Below are 27,440 nucleotides of genomic sequence, written 5' to 3' on the forward strand. Positions count from 1 at the left end.
GAGAAAAGATTGTTTATAGGGAGCTGAATTCGTCCAAGCATTTCTACGGCTTCCAGGAGCGCTGCTTTCCCCATCTCCATGCCAGGCACCTGCAGGATCAGCGGCAGCTTCCCATGTTGAGCCCCGCGGTCTCTGGAGCTCTGGGAAGGAACAAACATCACACTATCAAAAATACCCACTGAGATACAACTGGCGGAGAATTAGGAATATATGTGGCTTCATGGAAAATAGGTCCTCAGCTCCCAACGTCATGTTGTCTTGCCATTTAGGTACAGGCTCGGCCCTGCTGATGGAACACAATTCTGTATCTCACTTGATTTGCTTCCAGAGATGCTCTAACTGAAAAGAGCACTCTGACACTACGCAAAAAAGTTCATGCTAAATGGATTAAAATTATAGAACTGATAGATCTTACGGCATAAATTTAAATGCAAGTATCTGTCCTACTTCAGTGCAGCTGTACAGTTTGTATTTAGAAGAAGATATAAGTGATCATTAATAAAATTTATGGTAACGTTAAAACTAGTGATGTAGTCAGTAACATTGGGAACTGCTCAATTATGTAAATCAATTGGCAGAGTAACACGGATTTTAAAACTGCAAAATGTCGTGTATTAAAGATCCTTAAAAGGTGGGAAATGGGACGGTCAGAGATGCTGGCAACAAAGCGACGCGTTACAAAAAAATCCCCAAGGAAATGTGACCGCTGCACCTGAGAAGCTGCCACCAAGAGGGCAAAGCAAACCCGTGGCTGCGTAAGCTGCAGAACCCAAACTGCCCAGGAAGGATTTTTTTTTTCACAGTTTTTAAAGGAGCTGTAGAAAAGGCTGGGGAAGGGTAAGAGGAGAGCTACAGGAATGACAGGAGTAGGAAATGCAGCTTCTAATGAGGTACTCGAGCAGTTTAACCTCTTCAACTTCAGTATCTGTGCAGGAATATATTCAAAGCCAAAGCCATCTGTAATTAACAATATATATATATATATAAATAACCTCCAAGAATGGGAAACTGAAACAATACAGGGATGAAAATTAAAGTTCTAGCTTTATAAAATGAGCGTAACCGACCTTTGCAGCCGCTTAGGAATCCCTGCAACCTGAAAGCACAGGAAGCAAGAGCACAGCCCCTCTGAAAGTCACGGCACTCAACTAGTAGCCACCCCGCAGGGTGCCACGCGTGAGCCCCAGCCCTTCAGCCCGCAAACAAGAGGCACCGACGTCCTCCTGGCCCCAGGGGACCCTGCAGTGGGGTACAGCAGGGTCTGGGGGGTGGGAGGGAGGAATCTTCCCTGTTTTTTCGGGGCTTACAGGAAGGCAAATGTCTTGAGGGTCCTGCACTGCTGGCAAACAGCTCGCCAGTTTCTGGCGAAGCGCTTCCCCAAGGTAATGCTCTTTCATTCCCTGCTCGCTTTGTACCCAGCTTTACACAATTAATTAGGGAAGCGTTCAAAGACCTAGATTTTAAACCACTTAATTAATAAGGAATGAATGGTTAATGGCTATTCCTCTCAGACTGTTTAATTTAATGAGAGAATTTGCAAGAAAAAAGAAGCCAGAAAATCGATTTAGCGTGTGACAAATTGCGGCAGAAAACAGAAATGTCTGACGTGAGCATATGTATCCATTTACTGTTCGAACGTACCCGAGCATCCCTTCCAGAGCTGGGGGTGTCCCCAGGTAGCAGAAGGAGCGAGTCCCCATCCTAACAGCCAGCTGGGCAATGTCAGTTCGTGCAGGATGCACTTATTTGAACTAAATCTTTCTATTAGGGAAAAAAAAAAAACCCTCCTGCAGCAGCAGCAGATCGGTTTTATCTTGCAAGAGCTGTCACGCTGACATCTCTGTGAAAGCAATGTTTCTTTTTATGTCAGCGGAAGGTCTGAATGCCACACGATGGGAACGTGCCCTTCTCCGTTACCGAAACATCGCGAGGCGTTTCCTTCCTTGAGGTACCTGCCACCGACAAGAAGAGCCAAGACTGAAGACAGCATGGCACGGAGAGAGCAGTGAAATACTTCTAATAATACAAAAAAGACCTGAGAAAATATCGGAGCTGCTGTTGCACTCAGTTTTGCAAAGATCATGAAAGAAACCGCTCCTCTACTGAGACGCTTCAAGCCTAACCTCTGCTTTTAAACCACAGCTACTCCGGTACACGCAGAACAGAAGGCTTGGGGCTGGGGAGGGATGGCGTTTTGCTGCTTTATTTTAAGAACTGGGAATTCGGTAAGATGAGTATAAAGCATTCAAAAAACAACATTACATCTGAGAAAAGGCCTGGTTTGTCAGCACTGGCAAGACTGAATGATTTGTGTGGGGATGGAACGAGACTCCAGCATACACAGCATTTGGAAATAAATAGTTGCATAGAGCTTTGCTGTGATTTTACCAACCATTTTCATCATTCATTCCCATATACTGGTTTAGCCACCTATTTTTGCAAGGCATTTGACTTGCTGATGCACAGCATAACAGTTTTTTTCCTTAACTGTTGCTAACTAGCCCTACCTCTGTAATTCAAATCAACCCAGTAAGTCCAGCTCAATAAGGGACTGGATCTCCACAACAGGATGTCTCTTCCAGAGGTCACACAGAAAAAGTACTCGCAGTGAGTATTGCTAATTTGTACGGGGAATTGCTCTTTTTAACAAACTAATGGATAACCCTTGGTCAAAAAGAAGAGGGAAGAGGAAGATAACAGGGAAAGCTTTTTGGCTTTCACAGGGCAAATCTGTAACCAAAGCCTGGGAAACTCTAAGCAGAAAAAAATAGTTGTATTGGCCAAAAAGTGGTGAGCCCAGCTGGGGCAGCAAGCATACTGGTGCGAAAGGAACCAAAAAGTGTCCTCAGCAAATCCCTGAGCCCACCCCAAGCAGTGCTGGGGCATCCAGGTGCAGCCCTGTGCCAAGGGGGCAGGATGCCCCCAGCCAGGACGGGATTTAACCCGTAAACACATTCAAACTTTAATATGTATGTGATCACTTCTGACTAACTCCTCGTTATAGCAGAAGTTATAGTATATGCAATTATCTCCTTGGTTTGGGTTTTAAATTAATATGAGTCATTCTCCTTCCATTTAAAACCTCATTTTCCACATGTACAACACTTCCAAGCAGCTTTGGAAGAGAAATATCAAAGGGGCTAATTCCCCTGTTTTAATTTAACTGAAGAAAACAGAGTTACATAAAGGACAGATCTGAATCATTAAACTGTGTCTGAGCTGACAAGGAAGAGAGAAAGCAAGGGCAAAACTACATGTGCATAAAACATTCAGCGCCTGTTTCTGTGTTTTAATGCTGCTTGTTTGTTTTTACTGAGAGGAGGGCAGGGAAAGAGGAAAGTGTTCCTGCAGTACTAAACATACCGTGGAATAAGACTGGGCCTCTTCTCTGATCCCTGCTCTGCTCCTGAAATTGCTCGCAAAATGAAGCACGACTGTCAAATCCCCTTTCCTCAAGCTCCATAATAACTCCTTGCACCTAAATACCACGGGACTTTGTCAGAAGAGAAGCTGGCTCTCGGCTCCTCCAAGCAGCAGCTTTCTTGGCATCGCCGTTGTGTTTCAATAGCATTACCTAATCTGTGCGCCAAATTATTCCCCTGTTTAGAGCCGCACCAGTGCTGCGCTGCTGCTCCAGAGCTACCCCGGCAGTGCTGGGTTCTGCTCTGGGACACTGCAGGGCACTGTACCGGGACGCGAGGGCTGGCAAGCTCAAAGCCTCGTCGTGTCTCCTGGGCATCAGCTGGAGCATTCGGCTCCAAACCCTCACCGTGAGGCTCAGAGCTGCGGGCAGAGCCCAGGGACAGGCTTCATCAGCTGATGCTCGCCTAACCTGTGCCACCAGGGAGATGGACCCTTTAATTTTTCATAGATTTCAACTGATCCTTGCCTACGCACATCTTGTGGACTTTCCACGATGACAAGACTGTCCCTGAAGTCCAGACCATGCCTGACCATACTGAAGATGCCAATCCTCAACAAGCAGTTGCCTTAAAGATTTATTATTAGCCCCGATTTTGAGAGTCCGATGATATAGACAGGTAAACAAATCAAGTGTGCTATGGTGAACCTGAGAAAAAAAACAACTCTCTCTCCTTACGCCTGGTTTACTTATGTATTTTACCTAAATCACTGCATGTTCTAGACTAGCTTCTGTGGTATGAAGTCCTTGGAATAATAAGAAATTTATAATGGGGTTTATGCTGGCCTCCTTTCTGTATTTCTGTTCCCATATTAGAAAAGCACAAGGATTTAAAGTAAGAATATCTCACTGCACAAATATCAAGTCTTTGAATGCTCTTAAATGAGTCAGGAAAATGCTCAGAGTAAACTGTAAACAAATATTTGAGAATATTTCAGAAATGTGAGAGCAGGTTTGTGCTCTGTTGGTTTGGCTCCATCTTTCTAAAGGAAGGATTTGAGTAAGTTAAGAGAATTATTAAAACGCATCCCTCCTTCGCATGAAAAATAGAAATTCCTAGAAAATGACTTGATAAGGAACGTGTTTGACTCCATCCCAAGAGATAACTTCTTGTTTTGAGAAAAGCCATATCCGTAAATGCTTGTGAGCTCCATGCACACAAGTACTTAAGCTGTGTATGGTGTGTAATTTAGAATGGGGTTCCCCCAGCGTGGCATCGCTGCTTTTCCTCCCGCTGGGAGACAACAGCTGTGCAGAGAGCCCACTACACCCTTGGCCCCTTTTTGGCCCAAAAAGGAAGGGGACCCCTTGCAAGCCCCTGTTGCAGAAAGGTTTTTTGGGAATCCAGGAAGGCAGCGGGCAGCTGACAGCACACCAGGAGCCCACCAGGGAGGCAGGCGGTCACTGGTAAGAGCAGCAGCAGGCACTGAGTACAAAACGATGCTAAAAACAGAGGAGCTGGTAACAGAATCCTAAACTGGTGGTGGTGGTGTTCCGAAAGGAAGCATTTCTAAGTAGAAATAGTCCAAGTTTTGGATTAGCAGTTAATTCGATTAATTTGGATTAATCAATTCTTGATTTTAAAAAAAATGGTTTTGGCAGAAAGCAGACAAAAAAAACGTTTCATTTAGTTAACAAACTAATTTGCCAGTAAAAAAAAAAAAAAAAAATCTGACAGAAGATGTTGACCCACACCACCCTGCTCTCACAACATGAAAATGGAGTTTAAGAACCTTATAAACCTTACAACACCTTCAGGGTGAAGCAAGCTTGCCTCTGCCCCACGCACAGCACATCCCGGTTGGTACCTGGGATGTGAACACCAACTCTCCACCAGGAGCGGACAGGGAGATGTACAACTGCGCTGCTGTGTTTGGAAACACGGGGATCACAGGAGCGCGTTGGATGAATGGCACCAGCACATTACAAAGATGACACAAGTAAAAAAAATCACAGGAAAAGCAAACATCTGCGAATGCTATATTTAGATCCGGCCATGATTTGTAGAGGCTCAGCACACCTTTTCTGTGAAATTATTTCTGACAGCAGTCTTAAAATATTACTGCTAAGCCATAAGAAATATTCCTCATTAATTTCCACAGAAGTATATTGGAATCTCTCCCAGAGATGAGCTATCGATTACTAATATGTTAGACTTTTCTGTGCCAATGTTGATTTGTTTGCAGCCAGGCAAGCAAGCTCTCCTCGTGGCTTACAATTCTCTGTGGCTCAGAAAGACTCCAGATTGGCAAGATTACTTTCCTAAGGAACGTTCACAAATTGAATGCCTAAAAAGGTAGCTAAGTAGTCTGTGATTGACATTTGCACACACCTAGTCATATGCAATACGTTAACTCGGTGTTCATGGCTCTGCATGCAATTAACAGCACTGCAATTAAGTTCTGGCATAATACTGTATTTTGAAAGGCCAACAAAAGGATGGATATAAAATGAACTGGCAGAAACAAGTCCTTTATCATCGTGTTTTCCCTTAGGTGGCTGCATCCTGAAAGACGGCCTCACAAGAGCCGGGCTGAGCCCGAGCAGGGCTCAGAAATGAGGTACTTCATCACCGTCCTGCTGGGGACGTTCTGCCTTAAACGTCAGCTCTGAAAGCAAGAAGTAAGGCGTGAGTCACTCACCTACCCCGTTATGAAATGACAAACCCAAGCTAGATGACAAAAAGGCGGTGACTCGCAAAGTGATCGGCTGCTTAACAGCACAGCTTTACTTCTGGTGGAGAGCCCAGCTACAGGTGCCGCTGTGGTCAGAAACACAGGAATTAGAAAGGCGTCCAAACATGGATGATCACATCTTAAAAAGATGCTGGCAGAACCACCCATCTGATACTCACACCCCTGTACAGGTGCAGGATGTGCCCCTGACCATGTCCCGAGTGCCCCTGCTCCCCTCGCGCCGCCTCCTGCCGGGCTAAAGGCTTGCTGCTGCTCCAGCTGCTCAGAAAGCTTCCCACAAAACAGCTTTCTGTAAGAAAATGCTAGTCTGCAGATAGTAATTCTTGTCCTCCTAAATGTCAGTTTTCATTTACCAGAGGTGATTTTTTTTTCCTTTTTTTTTTTTTTTTCTGCTTTTCAGGGCAGGTTTAACCGAGAGCCCTGCCCCTGGCCCATCTCGCAGCCCTCACGTCTCTGGAGAGGTTTTCAAGCACCTTCCCAGATTACCTCGGAAAACTAACACAGGCTTTATGAGGTCGTTCGTCTGTAGCACAGTCGCTAAATGTTTAATTACGGGACATTGTTTATGACGCTTCCTGCTGAAGTCCCTATAGCTAATGAGGAGGGTGCTGCACCCAATTCAGATGTCACCGCTGCCCAGCAACTACCGAGGAAGGATTTTCAGGAGCACGGGTCTGGATTTAGGACCACGCACAGCACACTTTGACAGATGGATGTGTTACTGTTTTGGATCTGATCCAGAAACCAGTCCTGATCCTTTAATCACTCACTTAATGTAAACTGCAAAGGGCATGAACCAGATACCAGGCTAAATAACGCTAGCTGCTTTTTGGGTTTTGTAATCTTAATTATAGGACATCTTTTCTCAAATTACTTAATGGACGTAATGCACATAGCACATCAATAGAGACAAGGACCCGCGTCATTAGCAATCACAGTATGCTGTAGCATGGAACTGTCAGAAATAAAAGCAAATGTGACTGTGCAAAATGCTCTTCACTTAGCAGACACAAAACACACGGAAGCCAATTTGTTCCTCTCCTATCACTACTGCTCAGGCTGGCAACAGCCTCCTAAATTGAATCCTATTTTATTCATAAGCATTATGCAGCACCTTCCGTAATTCTCCTTTTTAAAGCTGAGCAAGCCACCCTGTTTTATTAACTACCGTCAGTTTTGTTAGTGTCTGTAACACGAGTGATTCAGCTCGCTGCGTGCCGGGATGGCACGTGCTGATTGCCCAAACTGCCCTTCAGAAAAAGACCACTCTGATTCTCAAAGTTGGTCGATTATCTGGTTTATCAGATAAATAATCTCAGAGAGCTTGTATTTTACCCATGCATAATACTCAGAAGCATATTTCTGAAAAACATCTAGGAGCCAGGAGTGGTCCGGACTTAAAAGTGCACAAAGGAGGAACCCTGAGAAGTGAACGCAACACCTACTCTTTGTTTTCTGCTAGTGCTGCTTATTGCAGATGCTTGAAATGTGCTTGGTATCCAATTAGTGCTCGTTTCTGTCGTTGGTGTCGCCTTTAAATCAGGCTAATGAATGAAAATTGCTGATGGTTTAATATCACTTTGGCTATTTTGACACTAAGCAGATTTAGCATTGATTTCTAGCATAAGTTAGTTTACTCAAACAGTCTGTGTTTATATATAAATATGTACTTATACTACATATACGTTACACACATCATCCTCTGTGAAGTGAGGGGGAAGGAGTCTACCTCCTGTACTCCAGTCTCAAAAAAATCAATTTAAAATCGCATGCCTGCATCTCTGCAGCGCATGCTTCACAAGTCTGTATCCAGACGTCGCATCTCGCCCCGTGTAAGCCTGTGCAGACAGCAAGCAGCGGTCGAGCGGTTCAGAAGCCCCTGCCCTTCTCTTTCCCCATCTCCATGGTAAGATGGTGACAAGCGTCTCTGACAATCCCAATGAAGCAGAAAAGCCCCTTTCCTGGCATGGCAGAGGCACCACCACAACAGCTTAACCCCTGCCTGCGGGAAGCCGTGGGCAGCCAGGATTCATCCAGCTTGCTCAGCATACGCTGAGGATATTTATATAGCATCCAGGCAGCCCTATTCCATATTTCTTTATTCCAAGACCTTGGACCCAGCTGTGCCCCAGCAGGGTGCTGCTGCAGGGTGGGAGCTCACGTAGCACATCCACACCCTGGCTTCAGCTCACACAAGGCACCCAAAGGCACTTTTTGGAGCTCAAGAGCAGGCTCGAGGTGCACAACTTCACTGCGGCTATGCAGTACCCCCCCATACAGCAGTGCTGCTCTCCCAGCTGTCCTTATAAGCTCTCTCAGGATACAGAAGTAATTTTTGTTATCTCCGGTAGCCCCTGGGACTATTTCTGAACTGTATTTGTTGCTGCAGCATCACTACCCACCTCCGTGCCGCAGTCTGAGGCTTGTTTAATGGTACCGTAAGCACCTTTGCAGTGAATATTGCCGTGTCAGGCAGGAAGGCAAATCAGAGATGCTGGCACAGCTCTTCTCATTTCACCCCTTATCAGACAATAAACCTAGCCTCACTGGCCATAAATTTGGCCAAAATAGGCCTTCTAAGTATTTGTGAAAACACTTGCTAAAAATACCCCATCTAGCTGCTTCAGTCAAATGTCTCAGTCACCCAGGAGGTGTAAATGCTCTCACGGGCACATAAAGTAGCCTAGTCCATAGCCAGAGCAAAACAAATGTGTATTTTGGAGGCCCTAGCTCTAAATTTAAGAAATAAAAATGTTCTCTCTTCTGCTACTTCACTATTTTAAATTGAAAAGCAAGACTGAGTGCACTCCTTTTGGAGATTAGCATTTGAGCAAGTTTTCAGAGCTGTAGGGACTTTTAAAAACCTGCGTAATCCCCATACCGTCTTCCTGCAAGCTTTGAGCTTGAAGTTCTAGCAGTGGTGAACTTATTGTGCAGATTATGATCAGAAAAGATTGGTTTGCATGGGCTAAAAATATAAATTCAGAAGCCAAATCCTCCTTTTTCCCATTCTGTTTTATCCAATCAATATGGATAGCATTTGAATTCTTCCTCAGAGCGTAAGTGAGCTTAACTGGAGCAGAACTTTTCTCGCTGAAAAGTTGACATTGACTGTCATTACTGCTCCTATTGATCTAAAGAGTTTCTGATCATATTTTCCTGCCATGTCTTTGTAGATTCATAGGACTGACTTCATTCAGACATGATGCGTATCGTATTGCTTTGATAGTTATCCAAATTCTTGCTGTGTCCACTAAACTGCTAAAACCAAAGCAAGCTGTGTTACTTTCGGTGGCCTATAACGATGGAAAAATATGTTTTGAACAGCAACTATCAACCTATCATAAACTTCAAAGAAACAGAGAGTTGAAGAAAGTCTTTCACTCTCTCCAGATTGCAGAATATCTGACTAGAACTAAAATATTAAAATGTGAGAAAATCAATTATTGAGCCACATTCTTTATTCACTGACACTTTTTGTCAATTAAGCCAAGCTTCAGTTTCTCAGGCTTTCTAGAGTGTATCTTATCATAGCAATTCTTGTTGCACCTCTCCTTCAAGTTTGTCTGTTTTCTTTTAACTCCTGGATCACCGAGGTAAGCCGCTTTATAACTGCTGCATCATCTCCTTGTGGAACCCTCTTTTCAGCCCTGCCCCAGCATTGCCCATTCTCTCGGGTGTGCCACAAGTCTCGACTTGAGTGTGTTTTGCCCACCTGGAGGTGAAAGGTCTCAAAACCATTCCCTTGATCCACACAGCCATTAACACTTCATGCGCCCATCATACAGCTACAGGAGAGCTGAGAGATAGCCAAATCAAGATTAAAATCAGCTGCCCTAAAGGCTTATATAATCTCCAAATTGCCTTCGTAGCCACACTCCCATCTCCAGCCTTGCCTGTCTGAAACTAGCTGGGACGCCTTCATGTGACAGTGCTGACAGCAGCTGCCCTTGAAGAATTAGCTGCACCACATGCCTCCATATTCAGGGAAACTAAATTCAAATCCTCTTACCCAATGCTGTTTACTCAGCATCATGTAAACATCAGGTAATCTACGATGGATACTAGCTATCAACTTCCTGTTGTGGGGGAAAGACAGCAACAAAAGAAGAGGATTCACTCCAAGCTGCCAAGCAAGACCTTTTTGCATGCATGTTAGAGGCTGGATTTACAAAAGATGCAGTTCAGGGGAAGGATAATTTTCCCGTCATGTGCAAAATATCAGAAAGAAAAGAAAGACATGTATACATTTATTATTCCAGAGCACCTTTTGGTTCCCCTGCTGACTTGCTGGTATGAGCCTTCCTTACAGACGTTCTCTGGGGCTGCTGAGGTTTTTAATTGAAGTGGCTGCCACCAAAGGACCTATAAGCACAATAATGGGGAAGCCATCCCCGGGGCAGCACAGCAGCCAGCCCCAAAAGCTGATCCTCAAGGGGATATCGCAGCCCTGCTTGGGCGAGATGCTGCATCGTGTATGTCACCTGGAGCAAGGCAAAGCCTGTTCCAGGGCGGCGTGTCTGTCTCCTCCCTGGGCCGGCTGTGCCTGAGTTCACCTCCCACGTTGCTCCACTGGGAAGCCTCTTTTGAAGCACAAGGGACTGCCGCCACCCTCCAGGCTGTACTTTAGGAATGACATCCCTATGATGACATTTTGAGCACACTCAAAAAAAAAAAAATAAAGTCAACTATTAACTCAGAGAAAATTAACAGGCTCCTCTGACTATTGTCTGTAATTCATCTACAGCACTTGAAGTGCCGGAGAGAGGCACTTCACCGTGAGATGGGACTGAAGCAGATGCCACTCGAGCACACAGCCGCTCACCCAGCAATTGCGAAGCACAAAGTTCAGCAGCCGGCTGCAGGCAGCCTCGCTGGTCTCTAAATAGCTGCTTCTCAGCCCTGTGCATAGGAAAATGAAACAGAAAACACACCTCGTGATTTACCCAGTGGTCAGGATTCAGACCCCTGCTCCTGGCCCATGCTCCTGCACCTCCTGTGAACGGAAGTTTCTAAAGCTTAAGGTAATTTTTGTTTCCTAAACCCAGAGGGGTTTTAAATTGAAATTTGTTGGAGCACTGATGCACGGAACACTTGGAATAAGTGAAAACATACAAATCTACTGATGAAAAATTAATGACTAAACAATAATGAAGATTAAGCACTGCCCTCCTACACAATTATCCCCTTTATGCAGCATATAGCTTTTCATCACAAAAAAACAAAACCATAAGGGCACACCCAGCCTGAAGGTCCTTGGAGGACTCAGGAAGCTCAGCCCTGTACTTGCACTCATCTCTGCAACGCTTACCCTTGGCACGGTTAGGGGTTCAAGCTTTCTGCCTTCATCCCATCTAAACCTGAGCAGTAATCCAAAAAACCCTCCCTGACTTGTATCCTTGATTTGTTCCGCCAGTGGCTTTTCAAACCCAGCGAAACCTTGTACATCCTCAGGAGAAAACTTTCCCGAGTCCATGAGAAAAACAATTAACGAAAGGAAACTTCCTCACAACGGTAAGCACAGACCTCCTCTGCTGCTTCACCAGCAACATCCACGCCATGAAACACAGTGCTTGCCTTTCTGCTTAGGGAACCCGCAGCAGAAACGTACCTGTGTTTTGGTAGGTACAAACCCAGCTCATCACGCTGGAGAACACACAGGCAAAACCCACACGGGTCGTGTCAGCTCCGATAGCTGCATGCATGGCCTTAGCCAAAAGGCAGGTGTGATGGTCCTCAAAGCTATTCGAACGTCTCACCCCCACCCTAATCACAGTTCCCAGCCTGGGCTTAAATCATCGTTAAATGCTTGATAGCTCATCCAAACAGATCATCTGTTTGCAGGCACCACTGCAAACAATTTCACCTGTTTGAATCTGTAATCTATGGGCTGTTTGTAATTCCTTGAATACGTTGTTTGCAAGCTGTTCACTGAAATCTCAGAGAGAAACTACTTCAGGAAATTATTTTCCTTTTTTATTTATTTTTTAACCTTGCCCACTAACATACCATTCAACAAGGCACTGCAAGCTGGTAGCCAGGTCATTCAGCAGGAGCCAGGTTGCTGCCACGCAGCCTCTGTCATCCAGGCTGAGCAATCACCCAACGCTGCAACGCGTTTCAGGAGCACGTTCATTGTCTGCCTGGTACTGGTCCTTTTATCTGTCTTTTCTCCAGACTGATCACTTTCCTGTAACACATTAAGCAATATGAATATTATATATCACCTCTGCGGTTCTTGTTCTCATGTTCATGCAGTCAGAAGAGATACATATATTAATGTTAAGGACGAGCTGAGCGCAGAGGTGTGCGGTGCGGGCTCAGGACAGCACCAAAATACTTCTGCCCTGACACCCTGGCACACTCCCAGCTGCCCAGAGCCTGCCGACAGCCGATCCTCCGAGCTGCGAGCCCTTCTCCTGAAACCATCTCTGAAAAGCCTTATCATGATGTTAAAAAAAAAATAATAAAAAAAAATCCCCTATTAGTGCTTATCTTTCCACTAACATGAATTCCAGTTGTTTGTAGGCTTTGTTTAATATCATCCTTTCCATTTAAATGTTCTTATTCCGAGATAAGAAAAACAATTCACTGACTTGCATTTCTTTTATCCATCCTAATTAGTTTTCTAATTAATTCATAACTCCAAAAGCCTTCATTTATTTCATGTTTCAATTTAACTTCCGAGCTGCCATAATCAGATTAGCAATCAAACCCCTTTTGAAAGTACTTCTTCTGCCAGGGAGCTGGGAAAGCTCGCACGAAAGTGCCTCTGTGAAGCTAATAAGCTTACAGCTTCTGCTTTGTTCTCCCTGGTCTAATTTTCAAGTTTGCAGACATCTCACTCAATCTGATGTGAACTTACCCGCACAAGGATGTTTTTTATCCCCCAGCAACAGCACTGTTATTATTAGTTAGTTGTGCTACAGCTCTTGGAAAGGAAACAGAGCTGCAGGGAGCTGGATTGCACCAAGGCACGCAGGCACAGCCACGCCAGAGCACCCAGACCCCCCCTTCCCAGCCACTGCTCTGCGGTGACAAGAGACACTTGGTAGGCACGCTTGGAAAGAAGGCATTCCCCTAAAGAGATACGGACAGCTGAAGATCAAAGGGATGTGACGGAGCTGAAGCAGATAGCAGGGAGCTGTATCCTGCCCCAAAACACTTGTGCTTCATAGCTCTGATTCAGGGAAGCATCGCTTTGGAAAAGCACTTAAATGCGTGCTCATCGTTGAATACACACTCGGTCCTGCCAAAGTCTCTGAAAGATAAGCATCCTCGAGAGCATCACGAATAAAGACAGGCTTAGCACGTGATTACACTCTAGCTGATTTGAGATCTAGAAAATGTAGCCCAAGAAGCAGAAAGCAATTGTCAAGGCAGACTTACAGCGCATCACAACACTGTCTGTGCCTGTCACACAGCATGGGAAGTAGCGATGCTGTGATTTCTTGTTCAACTGATACGCGTATTTTTGCCACTTTTCCACTGGAAATGGAGAAACTGTGCAGCATTTCCTACAGCATCCCCTCTAATCCTTCTCCTATCAAACTTTGGAGATGTTCAGATCTTCTCCCCATGGTGACACAACTGTTCCCTAAAAATCCCAGTAAACACTGTCTCATTTTTGTGTTCCCCTTCAGGTATTACATGACACTGCGAAGGACTAATTCAAAACCACCTAAACAGACCAGAGATTCAGGCCTGTCACCATCTCTATACCTTCAAAAAAACTTAAAAGTACAGAGCATGCTTTTCTCTTTTGTGTGTGTGTGAAGAGATAGGGAAATGTTAAGAAATTACATAAATAAAAACTTCTTAGTTTGCATAAACACACATGAATGAGCAACTGAAGGAATCACCTAACTTTGGAGCAGGTTTTGTAAATATACATTTTTTAACTCTTCAGGCACATCAAAGAATGAAGGTTTAAAATCTAATTAGATGTTTACCACCCCACCCTCCGAAATCCCTGAAGTATCTGGTCAAGCATAAAGCCATAATGAAAATATGGACACATATACAAAGAAAGAAATGAGCCTTGTAAGGGCGAGATCTACCGTGTTACACTGAGGGCGAGTTTAGTTGGATAAAAGCCGTTACGTGAGAGTTTTACCAAGGATGAGAGGTTCGTGCATACAGATGAAGAAAGCCTTGAAGAAGACAGATGGAAAAAGCAATTCAAAATAAATATAAATAGCCATGTATTTGTGTAACACAGAAGTCTCTCTTGCTTTTAAAATCACTCAGAAGAAATCTAAGTGCTGTGACGTGAGGATTCAGTTTAAATTAAGTCTCCCACATTAATCAATATTCATTTCTTCTTATCACAAGTAATATAACAGTGTTGTCAACTTTTCATCTTCTAAAAAGGATTAACGACATTAAAAACAACTCTCATGATGAGAGAAAATTAAATGTGCTCATTCTCACTGACGAACACACGTACTGCTCCTATCGTTATGCTAACTTCCAGTGAAGTCACAGCGTTTGCACATCCGTACTCATGAACCACAGATTCGGGGCTAAAATTATTAATTGTGCAACTGCACAGAAGATTTAAAAAATTAAAAAAAAAAAAGCCAGAAAGATTTTTCTTCCTCTAAAAGCATTCTGCACATGCTCTCATGTAAAACATCACAGCAGCTGACAGCACCCAGATTAGGATGTCTGTGGCTGTGGGAAATAATCTTCCATTAATTTTCTGTGATGCTGTGAGCGGCATGAAGTTCAATGTCATGTTTTTCTTGGCGCTTGTTGTTGTTGCTGTTTCTTTTTTGACAGCTGAACCCCATTCAGAGTTCATCTGTCTACGAAAGCCACCTGAGAGCACGCCAGAGGAGGGGCACGGCTGTATCTGCCACGCTGCGTGCACGGGCACCGCAGAGCGCTCTGGGTCTGTCCGCTCCCAAAGCCGCAGCTCTGCAGAGCAGCAAAGCCATTTTTATAAAGGTTACGGCAGAAGAGAAGCGGCAGTGAGCACAGCGTGCCAGCATCCAGCTCTTCCCAGCACAGAGATCACCAGGCATGGGCAGGAAAGCGAGGCCTGGCATGTCCCTTTAGGCTAACATACGAGCTCTCTGTGTAATCCGTCATGGGATGAAGGACACAGCATTTCAGAAGACTGTCGCCGTTTAACACTTTGCCTGCATCCACCTTCTGCCCACCTACAGCCCCGTGCAGCGAGCACAGGGGTGTTAGCGGAGCTGCTGCTATGCTGAGGCATAGCACTCAGCTGCCTTTAGCAGGGTCTTAATGCTTCCCTAAGCATCTTCCTTGAAGGATTTAATACTTGCCGTCATCTCCTTCTGCTCCGCATCCCTCTGCCTGACACGTAAGTAGTGGAAGTGTACTCTTCCTATTTTGGCACCTCGTACTGACAATCAGCTGCAGGGGAAAACACAGTCGCTCAGGATCTGACGGGGAGGAAGGAGAAAGTGGGCAGAATTTGACCGATGCAGTAAGTTTCAAAGGCAATCTCACACACCCTCCTCGGCAAGGCTGGAGTCTGACAACTCCAGCTGCCAGGGATGCTCGCTCCTTTACACAAGTCCCTAGCTCCAGCAGCAGTTCCTGTAGCCCACTAAGTCACATCTTTATCGGAAGGACACGGGAGCATATAACAGCTCTGACAAGCGCATGAGCAGCCATTCATCGCTCTGTTTTAGGGGTATGGGTGAGCCTGAAGCAAACAACAGAAACTTCCAGGCAGGAACAGAAAGTGCTTGGCAAATGCCAAGTCATGAGGGAAAAGCTTCAAGGGTTTGGCAGCCTGGACGAGGTGCAGTGGAGACGTTCATCTGCCAAACCCACTGAGAGGCAACCATTGTTTCACTGTTTTTAATATTTCTGAAGTTCAAATTAATCTGACCCCGAGCCTAGCTTTTCTGAGCTGTAAAGATGTTTTAATGGTGATCTTTTTTGTATTCTCTTACATCAGCTACCGCTTGCAACTGGGTTGAGATCTTCCAGGAGTATCATTGACGGTAAATGGTTTGATAAAACCAGAGATAGTTTGTCCGCAGAGATGCCCCTTATACCACAGGAGATAAGATCCTTCACTGAGCACCTGGGAAACATTCATTATTCATACAACCAAAACACATGCGGGTCTCTGTTTGCGTACCTCTCTGCCAAAAGCTTTTAAGTTGCTCCTGCAGGTATCAGAGACTCTCTTTTTGATGCCGAGACCTTACAGCCTTGTTGAAAATGGAGGCTGCCAGGAGCTTGCACCCGCCGTGTGGGAGCTGATTCACCCCCGCTGCATCTCTTGTGGAGGTCAAAAATCAGCTGGTCTCACGCTGTAGTATTCGATCCCACTCACGGGTCCTTTTTGCATATTCACACGCAAACACAATAAAAAGCAAGCCTGGTGCTTTGTTTTCATGCCATGTATTTCACCCAGGATGCAGGAAAATTGAATTAATGTTCATCCTCTTCCTTCCTACTGCCACAGATATGCAGAAGGCAACTGGTCCTTCCCATTCAAACCCTAAAAACTAAAATTTTGATTGATTTTTCTTGTCCCTGACCTTTGGGAGCAGAAAGGAGAAGAGAGCTTTTGCCTTTGACAGTACCTGAGTGGCATAGGTTTCAAAATCACAATAGACTGAATAAGTAAACACAAATATTGTTCTTTATGCATAAGAATAATGACAGTAGAGAACACCAGAATAACTCTTAGAGACATTTCCTAACTGGAGGGAGAAATAAATTAAAATATGCAATAAAAGTTTTACAGCAGTTAGTGATTTCACTTTTGGAGAACCTGCTAGGAACAAAGTTAATGGCACAATAAATTCTTTTGTTGTGAGAAATGATTATTTGGGGTTTTAAGATTTGACAATTCCTTGTAAATCTAATCAGCCAGCTAGCAATTAATAACGTTAAATGGCTTCACGTCGTTCTGCGTGAGCGCAGCAGCGCTGTGTCAATGCACACACCTCCGAACGCTCGCCCTCCTCTCGCAGGCTGGCTCACGTCAGCTGGGTGAAAGCAAAAGAAAGCATTTCTCCAGGCGTTAAATAACCACCGGCACAAGCCCCGTGGGAAGGGATCAAAGGGCCCAAGATTTCTACTAGCATGGTTGGAAGACCTTTTATTTTGCTCTGGATTCTGCCTGACCTGGCTTTTGTGCTTCATTTTAACCGCAAGAAAGAAGCAGGTAATTTGAGGCTGACACATCTCAAATCAACACTCCAACCCTCTAACTTGCTGTGTTTTCATCTTTTAAGCTTTTGATCCATGAAGGGACCGAAATCTGTTTGAACCACGTTATTTTTCACCATTACAGATGACACTACAATTTTTTACCCTGGACTAAGTTCAGAAGAGGAATGAGGCAGTGTCAAAGTGTCGAAGCCAGGCAGCTGAAGATGGCCTGGGTAATGCTGTTAATTTGGGCCCAGGATGATGTACTGGACTATAGAGTACAAGAAGAGTTTACGTTTGAAATAAATATTTAAAAGCTACGTAGGACAACTACAGCCCAGGCATGAAATTCAAGAGGCCCATCTCAGCTCCAACCCTGCTTCAGAGTTTTGCTTTAAAACCAAACTCACCCAAAGTTTAGTGGTGAGGGATGCTGTGAAGACAAATCAGTGGTCGTCAGGCTACAGCGAAAATTCATTGCATCCTTGCACAGGAAAGGAGGTTGAACAGTGCTGAGTGAGACTTAAAATCTATATTTATCCATTAAAATACTTTTTCTAAGTTATTACGTATCCCTAAGAAAATGAATGTGCTACAGTGGCTTTATGTAAGCCTCAGTGGAGTTTGAAGTGATTTGGATTTTGTCTCTGCGCAATTTCATCTATTGCTCTTCTTGTCTCCCACCAGCAGACACAGAAGCCAAAACCCAGCTACAAAATCAAGTTAGCTTTTCATCTTCAAACATTAATTATCACAAACTCTCTGTGAAGCTGGTGAGCATCGCTGCCTTCCATTTCTCAAGTAAGGAGACAGCAAAGCAGCTTTCCCAGAGCCACAGAGAAACCATTGCAGAGCCCAAAACATGATTTAACTTCTTCCCATGCTTCTACAAACTGAGCAGCAGCAGCAACGTACCCCCAGTCGGGTCTCGCTGGGCACTAAGTTAACAAACACTTTAAATCACTCTTCTGGAAGTCAGTAGAAGTGAGCAAACATACTCGAGACCGAGCCATCCTCACGTAGACACTTGGCTCAGACAAATCCCTCACTGGGGCAGAGCCAGCTGGTCGGCCCCAGACAGAACTGCAGGTTAACCTCAGTAATAACGCCATGCCAAGAAATTTGCAGTGGGTGGGTGGGTGGGTGGGTGCCGGCAGGGTGGAGGAAGAATTTGGGCCAGTCCGTAAGAGCAGAGCCCCAGGGCAAGCCCTGTGGCACAGCAAGCGGAGAGGAAGGGATAAAGAGGGAGACAAGTTGTTGAAAACCCCTGTGGCAGAAAGCACAGCCCATGAGCTGAACGCTGTGCATGGGAGGGGACGTGAAGCCCTTGCTCCCCAACCTGTCGAGGCATTTCACATCTTACCGCAACATCAGTCCCACTCACAGCATAAAGTACATCACTTCTATCAAAAGTCTCCCTCTTCAAAGGGAAACCACAACCAAACAGAGCACAAACAGATCCATGGGGCTCGTAAGCATTTAGAAGGCTCCTAAGAGAAAAAAATCTCATGGTTCATCTCCTTACCTAAAAAAAAAAAATTGTTTTTCCTTCTTTTTTTTTTTTTTTCTTTTTACACTGAAATACCATAATATCTGTGAGCTATCCACAGCGAAGATAGCTCAGATACCTCAGTCACTCCCACGTGCAGAGGACACCCCAAGCTGGTTCATGCAGCACATTGCTTTATTTCTCCAACACAACTTTTTGGGTGCACGTAGAAACCCTTTTCTCACCAAGAAGCAGGATTACACCCTCAGCATGCCGTATCTGGCAGGAGCAGCCCCGCAGGTGGTGACCCTTTACTGGCTTTACGTGGCAGGGTAAAACGTGGCTGGATAAAACCACCACAGACTCCCGTGTCCCACACCTCTGGAACGGATGACAGAGAGCTGGCAAATTTGATGGATTGTGTGTTCGCTACCAATGCTTATTACTGGACAATTAACCACAAGTGCTAATTCTCACTCTGGAGCAGAACGGCTCCTCAGCACCATTCAAGGCTCCCAGGCTCCCCCACGCAAAGCCAGGCACCACAGCAGGGGGCTGTGGGGTCGGCACCAGCAAAGCTCAATGCCCCACACAACCAGTGTGGCATCGCAGGCTGCCTAGTCTGAAACAGGCTGGTCCCTGCTTTTCAGTCTCTTCTTTTTTAAAAAAATGAGTAAAATTAGACTTTAAAAAAACCCTACTACGAGCAAGGAATTTGATAGCGAAGAATGCGGTTGGCATGTAAAATTCAGCACAGCTATTCCTATAAAAATAACATTTGGAAGCTTCCACTCAGTTAGTGCCACCGGTGCAAATTGTTTTCACTGGTAATGACATGATAAAACGTTAAACAGCAGGTGGGAGCTCCATTACTAAATGCCCGGGAGGAAACCAGATGAAGGATTTTCTTAATCTGCTGAGAATTGACCATTATTATAATTGAGTAACCTTTTTAAAAAAGAGATACGAAGCTAAGTTTTCATGACCTTAACTGCTTCGCATAACTTCACATGTCATCTGTTCCTGTTGTTCCTACCCTAAGAGGCACTTGGTATTCATGACAATCCATAAAGCCCATCGCTCGCGATAATTGATATCATTAATTTACATTCTTTGAAGGCCTTTCTGTAATCATTAGCCAGTCATATGGGAGGTAAAATCAATGATCTGAACTGTGTCATTAATAATAAGACAGGTGTGAACGAGTTTTTCTAAAAACATGATTTCTGCAAGTTATTTAATTCATATTATCACTGTAGACAAACAATAAACTCAACACAAAACAAAATTTCCACACGACATGACACCGCTACCTAACAATTGCTCCTGTTTGTTTGTTTAACTAAATGAAGTCCATGTTATTTTCTATACTCTTTGCAGGACATTAATTCCAGATACATGAAAACTTTTCAGAGAGACCCAAATCTTCTCTAGTGTGGTTATTTAAATAAAGTGTCTGAATACTGGAAGAAATCCTTCAGTCTGAGAGAGGACAGTAAAATTTTGCCATTAAATTCATGAACAATGCAGGATTTTCCTTATTGCCTCCTCTTCACCATAAAAATCTGGGGGAACTTCGCAGCTGTTGGCTGTTGCGTGCAGGTGCTGAGCCCTCTGACTATTACATTCCCATCCATACACTACGTACAGGTGCCAAGGCCCAATTTCTAGTTTCTTGACTGAAATCTTCCCTAACTGACAGTTTCATAGGAGTGATGCTGCCGAAGATGAGAAGTGACTGACATCTTTACAAATGAGGTGCTGTCAAGCAGAATGCAACTTGATTTGTGGATTTGCAATGAAAACCATTTAAAACGTTTACTCGTGAATTCAGCGCCTCTGCTGCAAAGACATGAAAGATATTATAGGCTAGAAAAGTTGGATGTCATTTTATGAGAACTACTTTAAAGAATATTACTGCAGTATGTAAATAATACTTCGCAGTTTAAAGCTGAATAATTATCAATGGATAAAGCATTAATATGGCTGGGAACAATGAAAAATCATCGATGGTTATGCCACAGACAAAGTGTATCTGCTCTTGCCTTTGGGGAATGTACTTGCAAAACCCCTTTTTGGTTGGTTGTTTCAGGGTGCCAAAGCTACAGAGGAACTTCTGCAGAAGTGCAGATTTTCAACAGAACATTTCCATTTCAAAGCATGTTGCTTTGGAAGAAATGGTCCAAGCCACCTCTAGCCCCAGCCATGCGTTGACTAAACCACCACAGACAATGATGATTTCTCTGTGCAGTTTACTATCCATTAACAGCATTATTTCTATGCACTTTGCTGCCACATGAGGCAGTTTCTGTGCTGTGCCCCCACCTGGCCCCAGCTCCATGCCCCTCTGCACACCAGGCAGGACACCTGCAGGGTGACAGGGGGAGGCTGTGGTTGCAATAGGGGTGTTTGAAGTTCCGTCCTTCATTTCCTTCACCTTCAGCACTGTGCAGAGTTTTCCATCGGAGATCAAGACAGTTTTGATCAGGCTATTTTTATTTTGTATTACATTTTTTCATTGCTGCCTATCCCATCTTCTTGCCTTGAACCGGACCGCGATGAGTTATCTCCCTGTTTTCAATCATCCATTCTCTAGGGAAAAAAGAAACCAAGGCAATCACACCGCAGGGGCAGCAGCAGCAGCTTCTTATAAAGATCTTCTGGGTGTTTGTCAGCAGGGCTGGGTTTTATTCTCCTCCCTCAGTTAGAACCAGAGGAACATCTTCAAGAGGCTGAAGCTGCGTTTAGGCACCTGTCAAATTTGGCTTTCAGTAAACCTCATTTCCTTGCAGTCTCCTTGAATTAATGCCGGTGGCTGACACATGAGTGGCCTGGCTGACTACAAAGTTCATTTCAGATCTCATAGAAACTGTATTCCTGGATCGTTCTCAAAAAGGGATTTGTTTTCGTTTTAAATTTAATTATTTTAATTGCCAACCATAAAAATTTGCTTTATGTTTACGTTAAGCATAGCATTTTCCCCCTCCTACAATCACTAACTAACTCACATAAAAGAAAATACACTAAATTGATTTTCTTCCGTAGGAAATACATCAAGGAAAGGAAAGGATTGATTTCCCTCCATAGGAAACAAGACATGAATGTTTTTAATCCAGCTGCTGCATTCAGTTATCATGTACAGTATTGAAGAAATGTGCCATAAAAATGAAATTAAATGCATAATGGCACAGACCACCCTTCTCTCGTGTTATCTTCAAGTATCCAGTGCTTTGGCAGGACACTACATAAACCTTTAAGTGTTACCTACCCCCATCTATCTTCAGTGGGTTCCAATACTTGTTTATGCACCTTTCTGGGATTCTCTTTGGAAAGGTCCGCATTTTGTCACTTCTCATTTCAGTGAAAAGACTGGATGCAACATTAGTTACAAAACTTGAGTAAGTGTGGCAAGTCTCACCCTGTGCTACTGCAGACTATGCTATTCTATCATTTATCAATCCCATGAAGATTTGTAACTGAGGACACGTTTCTCAGGCAGCTTAAATGATTTTTATCTGGGGTCTGCACCATCCTTGACCTTCAGAACATCCATGCAGACTTTCACAGGCGAAGGATGTAATTACATCCAATTTAAATAAAATTTGCCATCTGAATAATGTAGAAAAAAAGCCAAAGCTAGAAATAACAGCTCTAAGCACTGCAAAGGTTGCAGCTTGATGGCTACATTGAAGCTTGAGCTAATCCTTAGTGAAAATACATCAGCCACTATATTCTTCTGAGGTCATTATCATGGCCAAACTGCCGTTGAAGAGGAGGATTCCCCAGCATTTTACATTTGAAAATGTTATTTCTAGCATTGCTTCTTATCTGCACTGTGTGCACAGGGAGGAAATAGCTTTGTGATCTAGATGCCCGCAGGAGATGCTGAGTGCCATGCAGGGGCTGTTGGCTGCAGCTCATAGACAACAGATCCATGCCCCATCACACCCCAACCCCGGGCAGGCGGCAGGACTGGGAGGATACAGCAGGGCTGACTTGTGAGACCAGTGGCCTCAGCAAAGGAGGATGTTTGCTTGCCTCTGACTCATTTCCTTCTGAGCCTTTTGCTCCCCAAATGCAACGTTTGCATTTCTCTTTCTTTTCAAGCCTATTTCCCCGGTTAACAAATGCTAGGTCCTCTTTGATCAGTATTCAGTGAAAGCTGGGCAGATGCAATCCTTTTGGATGGCATTTTCTATATCTGTAAACAAAATACCAGCAAAAGGTTGAGTCCACTCTGTCCTCCAAACTGAGAGAGACGCAGTTATTGATCCGGACATCAGGCTGCCATTTTAGTGAAAGAAAGACTGATTATCTTTGTATCTAAACAGGCATAAGGTATCAATAAGAAACTTCCTACACTTAACACCAATGCAGGCAGCTCCTGTTTTAAGGAGTATGTTGGGCATGAGCAGAGACTTGACTTTCTTCACTGTTCCTCAACTGTGATTATCCGCTACTAAAAAATGACCAGTTTTAGCTCAATAGATCTGAACTCAAATACACAAGTGTCATAACTGACACTGGAGATTAACTGCAGCTTCTAGGGTCTTTGTGATTGTTCAACACAATCCACAACCTTAGTTCTTCCAATTGCCCTCTGCTATCAGTGTACCAAGAGTGTCCATGTTTCATCTCTGGTTTTGGTCTTGATTTACCTATGAAATTCCTTTTAACATTACAAAAGGTGTACATGTTCAGATTACAAATAACCAGGAAAAACAAAAAAAACAATGTTCTCTTTAGCTGCTCATTCATCATAACTAAGCCATGCAGATGGCAAGAAGAAAAGGCCCCATAGAGAGTCGAAGATGTCATCTTTCAGCCACTCTGCAAAGGCAACAAAAAATGCGGATGCTCACCTGCTCCCTGCAGGAGACAAGCAGAGCAGTGGCTTCTTCTCCCCATGTGAATGCACTGCCCCAACAACGCACGTACCACTGGGGGCTCTGTAAGGCTTTTCTTCACTCCTTTGGCTGCAGCCATTCTCCACACTACATTTTCTGCCTAGCTCAGACAGAACTCTATTCATTTGCCTTTCTAACAATTTACTCAAAGGATTTGACTGCCTTTGTATTTTTTTTTTTTTAACCAAAGCTCAAACTGGTTCCTTGACAGGCTTTAATAATAGCCACTCAAGTGAGGTGAAATCAGGAGTCTCTTATAAGAGTACCATGCTCCTTTGATGTTCATTTATAGACCAAAGAGCAAACAAATCCACAGAAGGCATTCAGGGATGCACCGCAGCCACTCTGGTGAAATACCCCAGACTTATCATCCTGGGAGATTTCAGCACTTACGTTGGCGAGATCCCACATGAAAGAAAAGAATTACTTTGAAAATAAAAAATCCTCACTTCTCAAAGACTTTGGATGTCCCTGAGGTTATGCGGACACACAAGACAAAACTATTTCAGGTCTCACAGCCAGTTCTGTCCCAAACAGTTTGCCCTCCTGCCGAGGTAGGGGTGTAAGTCCCAGTGGTAGCAAGCCAGCCCCGTGGCATTCAGCAGATCGCAGCAATCCAGGGCTCAGCCTGTGCCTGCCTGGTCAGGAGGGGCTGCAGCTTCCCCTGGGAGCAGCTCAGCTGCAAGGGAATGCCTAATTTCTTTAACCAGTTTCTTATCTTTAAGATACATTCCTAGGAGTAGTGAAGGAAAATGGTGCTTATGCCACAGCTGTTTGGTTTATGGAGACCTACTCAATATCTCAACAGAAAGCAAAGCTGGCAATAGCTGAACTCCCCTGTCAGCAAGACATGGACAATACGCTCTTCCCACAAGGAGCAGCAGAAGATCAATCCATCCATAAAGATCAAAGGATTAAAGCTGAATCTACACCAGGAGGGAGCCACACTCCTGGGCAGGAGGAAGAACCAACTGTGAGAAGTTTGCAGACGTAGGTTGGTCCCTCCCGTGGCTGACAGTACCTGCCTAGCCACGAACAGTGCCCTGCTCCTGTCAGGCGGCAGCAGCGACAACAGTTTCTACAATACCCCACAGACTAGAAGGTTTCTATTTATCAATCAGTGTCGTTGCACCAAGTTGGGTGCCTTCATTGGATGTGTCAGAGTCTGTACAATGATTTATCTGGACACGGAGCCATCAACATCCAGGACTTGTGAAGAGGGCACAACCACAAGAACTGTTATTAGCCGACGTGGATGTCCTCCATTCTCCAGTGGCTGCCCAGATGATGTCCTGGCAACAGTGATGTCCCCACCCTAATCCTCCAGTCACCTTGCGTATCTCAGATTTCCTGGTGCTTCAGGTTTAAGGCCGTGATCCAAATGAGATGGCACCTTGCGCCACAAGGGCTGCCCATGAGGGGGAAGCACCCCCTCACTGACTTTGCAGGACACTTGAGGGTGTCCTCACGGCAGGAAGGCCTCTGTGCCAAACGGAGGGCACGAACGAGTATTTGGTTATCCTTTTAGTGCACCTATTCTAAGGCACATTTAGGCAGATATGTAGGGACTATAGCGTAAAACCACATGCAAAAACCAGCAAAACAATAAGCTGTTTAAAAGTGAAATGTCTCTGCATATTTGAGAAAAATTCAGAGTAAAATTGTTGCAAGCTGCTACCAGCTTATTTGTTTGACTCTATTAAGTTGTTAGCGTGGCAAATGTCACCCTTATTCGCTCGTTTTCCACATGTGGCATCTTGTTATATACTGTGACTGACCTTCCAGAAAAGCAGTGATTATCTGCAGTTATTCATCCTGGCACAAAGGCTCCTGATCCCCAGCCACTGCTCACTTACAAATAAATACAAGCTCAAACTCCTTAAAGCTATTAAGGAGCAGACAAAGTTTGCTTATTCTGCCCCGGGTACTTACACCGCATCCGTTCATTTCAAGAAATAACGTTGCTACTCTGTAGTTCAGAAGAGGCTGTAAATCAGCTCGCTCTGAACTGTATATATTCGCAGTTACCATTTGCCATTGCCAAGCACCTATAGATTTCCAATAAACAGGTCTCATTCATTGTGAAAATTAGATAATTGAAACTATCTATTTGCTTCAAGGCTTTGGTCTCAGAGGTGATGCTCGTGTGTTGCCATGACAAGTGGGCGACAGCAGCCGTAATTCAATTCCACCATACTCTGTGGCCCGTTTTGTTTGTCAGTAATGAGAGCGCTTTACGAGATACAGGAGATTATCGGTCAGCTTCTGCCCGTTGCTATTCTGCCTGAGGAACACCCTTTTTTCCCTATTACCATCTCCATCTCTGTAGAGGGATTTAAAAATGGAACAAGAATGGGATGCTGTCAGAATCAGCAGTCCCAAATCACTGTTATCTTTGCCACGCTGCAGATTGCAAACTCTAGATTATTATGCAGGAGTAGATACATCAGAGCAAGTGGGAAATGGACAGCAAATTCTGCCTAACAAATTTGCATGCAGACATTTCCATTGAAGACCAGCATATCTAATGAAAGATTAATTAAATTACTTTGCCTTTCTGAATAAAATCTTAGGGACAAAAATGAACATTTTGTGTTAGACTGTGCAACGAGTTAAAATAGGCAGAGAAAGCTTGACTGGTACAAAATGTTTGCATCAAGTACAGTCCAGGGAGATATATATGTATTTACATCTCCAATTTAACCAGAAAAGAGGGAGAGAGAGAGAGGGAGAAAGGGTTCCCACTCACAAAATCCATCTCTATGATTTTCTCACTGTTCTCTTCAGCCAGAGCCACATTTCAATCAAGTCCTCACGCCAGTGGAATTCCCCTTAGTATTTAACTGGTCAAAACCTGTATTCAACTGTGGCATGAGGAAAGGCATTTTTCTCATTCTGTGCTATGTTTTTTTTCCAAAACAATTGTGATCATCACACTAGATGCTCTTCAACTGAAAATTACTAAAAAAATGAATATATATATATATAGTAGCAGATAACTCAATAGGTCATGATCCATCAGCTATTTGCCAGACATAAAGCTATTCACCAGCCACTGAACCTTGCCATCTGACAGACTGCTGCTTAGGTCCACATGATGCAATTTATAAACTCTTTGTTTATTACTTTTTACATATTAAGACACTTTTCTATCCCATGAAATAATGTGGAGATATGAAACTTTAAACTTTCTCATTATTTTGAAAACTCTTAAAGTTTTAATAAAAAACTAGCTCAGTGGAAAGGAGGACCTAATTCTGATTTGTACAAAACCAGAACATACCAAAGCCATCTCATTCTACTTTGTCATCATTTTGTTGTTCCTAGCTACAGAAATGCATCTGCAACTTAACCACAAACATATAAATCAAAGTTAGGCAGGAATTTTTAAAGGAAAGCTCATCTTTTGTTTTAACCCATGAGCTGTTGGCTCATGGAAATATAAATATGAAAACCAAGCGACAGGTTTGTGTGCCTGCACAGCCTGAGTTAGGGGCAAAGGGATGCTCCAGATCTCCCCTATCACCTCTTGCACCAGAGTTGGTCTCCTCTCGGCGGGAGGACCTTGCTCAAAGCCATGCATTTGGGCACCTGAGAGCAGCTCCTCTTAGAAGAGTCTGGGGAGTTCCCAAAAGCAGTTGGTGCTCAGCTCCAGTGAGATGCTGTGCAGCTGCAGTCTGTGCTCAGCTCCTTGCTCTGCAGCAAGGACGTGCCCAGAGCAAAGAAAGAGGCAGCATCAAGCACGGGCCAGAGTGAGTTTTATCCCTTCCGATGCA

The 27,440-nt window shown here is 44.2% G+C and overlaps 1 long non-coding RNA gene across 4 annotated transcripts in view; it reads right to left on the bottom strand.

Moving 5' to 3' along the window:
* Position 1: 1 nt before the first annotated feature.
* Positions 2-27,440, bottom strand: part of LOC308197964 — a 70,164-nt gene continuing 42,725 nt past the window's right edge. The window contains exons 6-7 of one of the 4 annotated variants that reach the window (XR_013953478.1): positions 12,127-12,307; positions 2-140 (exon numbers count right to left, since the gene is read on the bottom strand). This is a non-coding gene — a long non-coding RNA (uncharacterized lncRNA). Of the gene's footprint in view, positions 141-4,603; positions 6,031-11,876; positions 12,308-19,963; positions 21,350-27,440 lie in introns of those variants that run through there. The other 3 variants (XR_013953479.1, XR_013953480.1, XR_013953481.1) reach the window with 3 other exon arrangements.

This window comes from Anser brachyrhynchus (assembly GCF_964034855.1).
Source record: "Anser brachyrhynchus genome assembly, chromosome: 7".
In the NCBI taxonomy this organism is placed as follows: Eukaryota; Metazoa; Chordata; class Aves; order Anseriformes; family Anatidae; genus Anser; species Anser brachyrhynchus.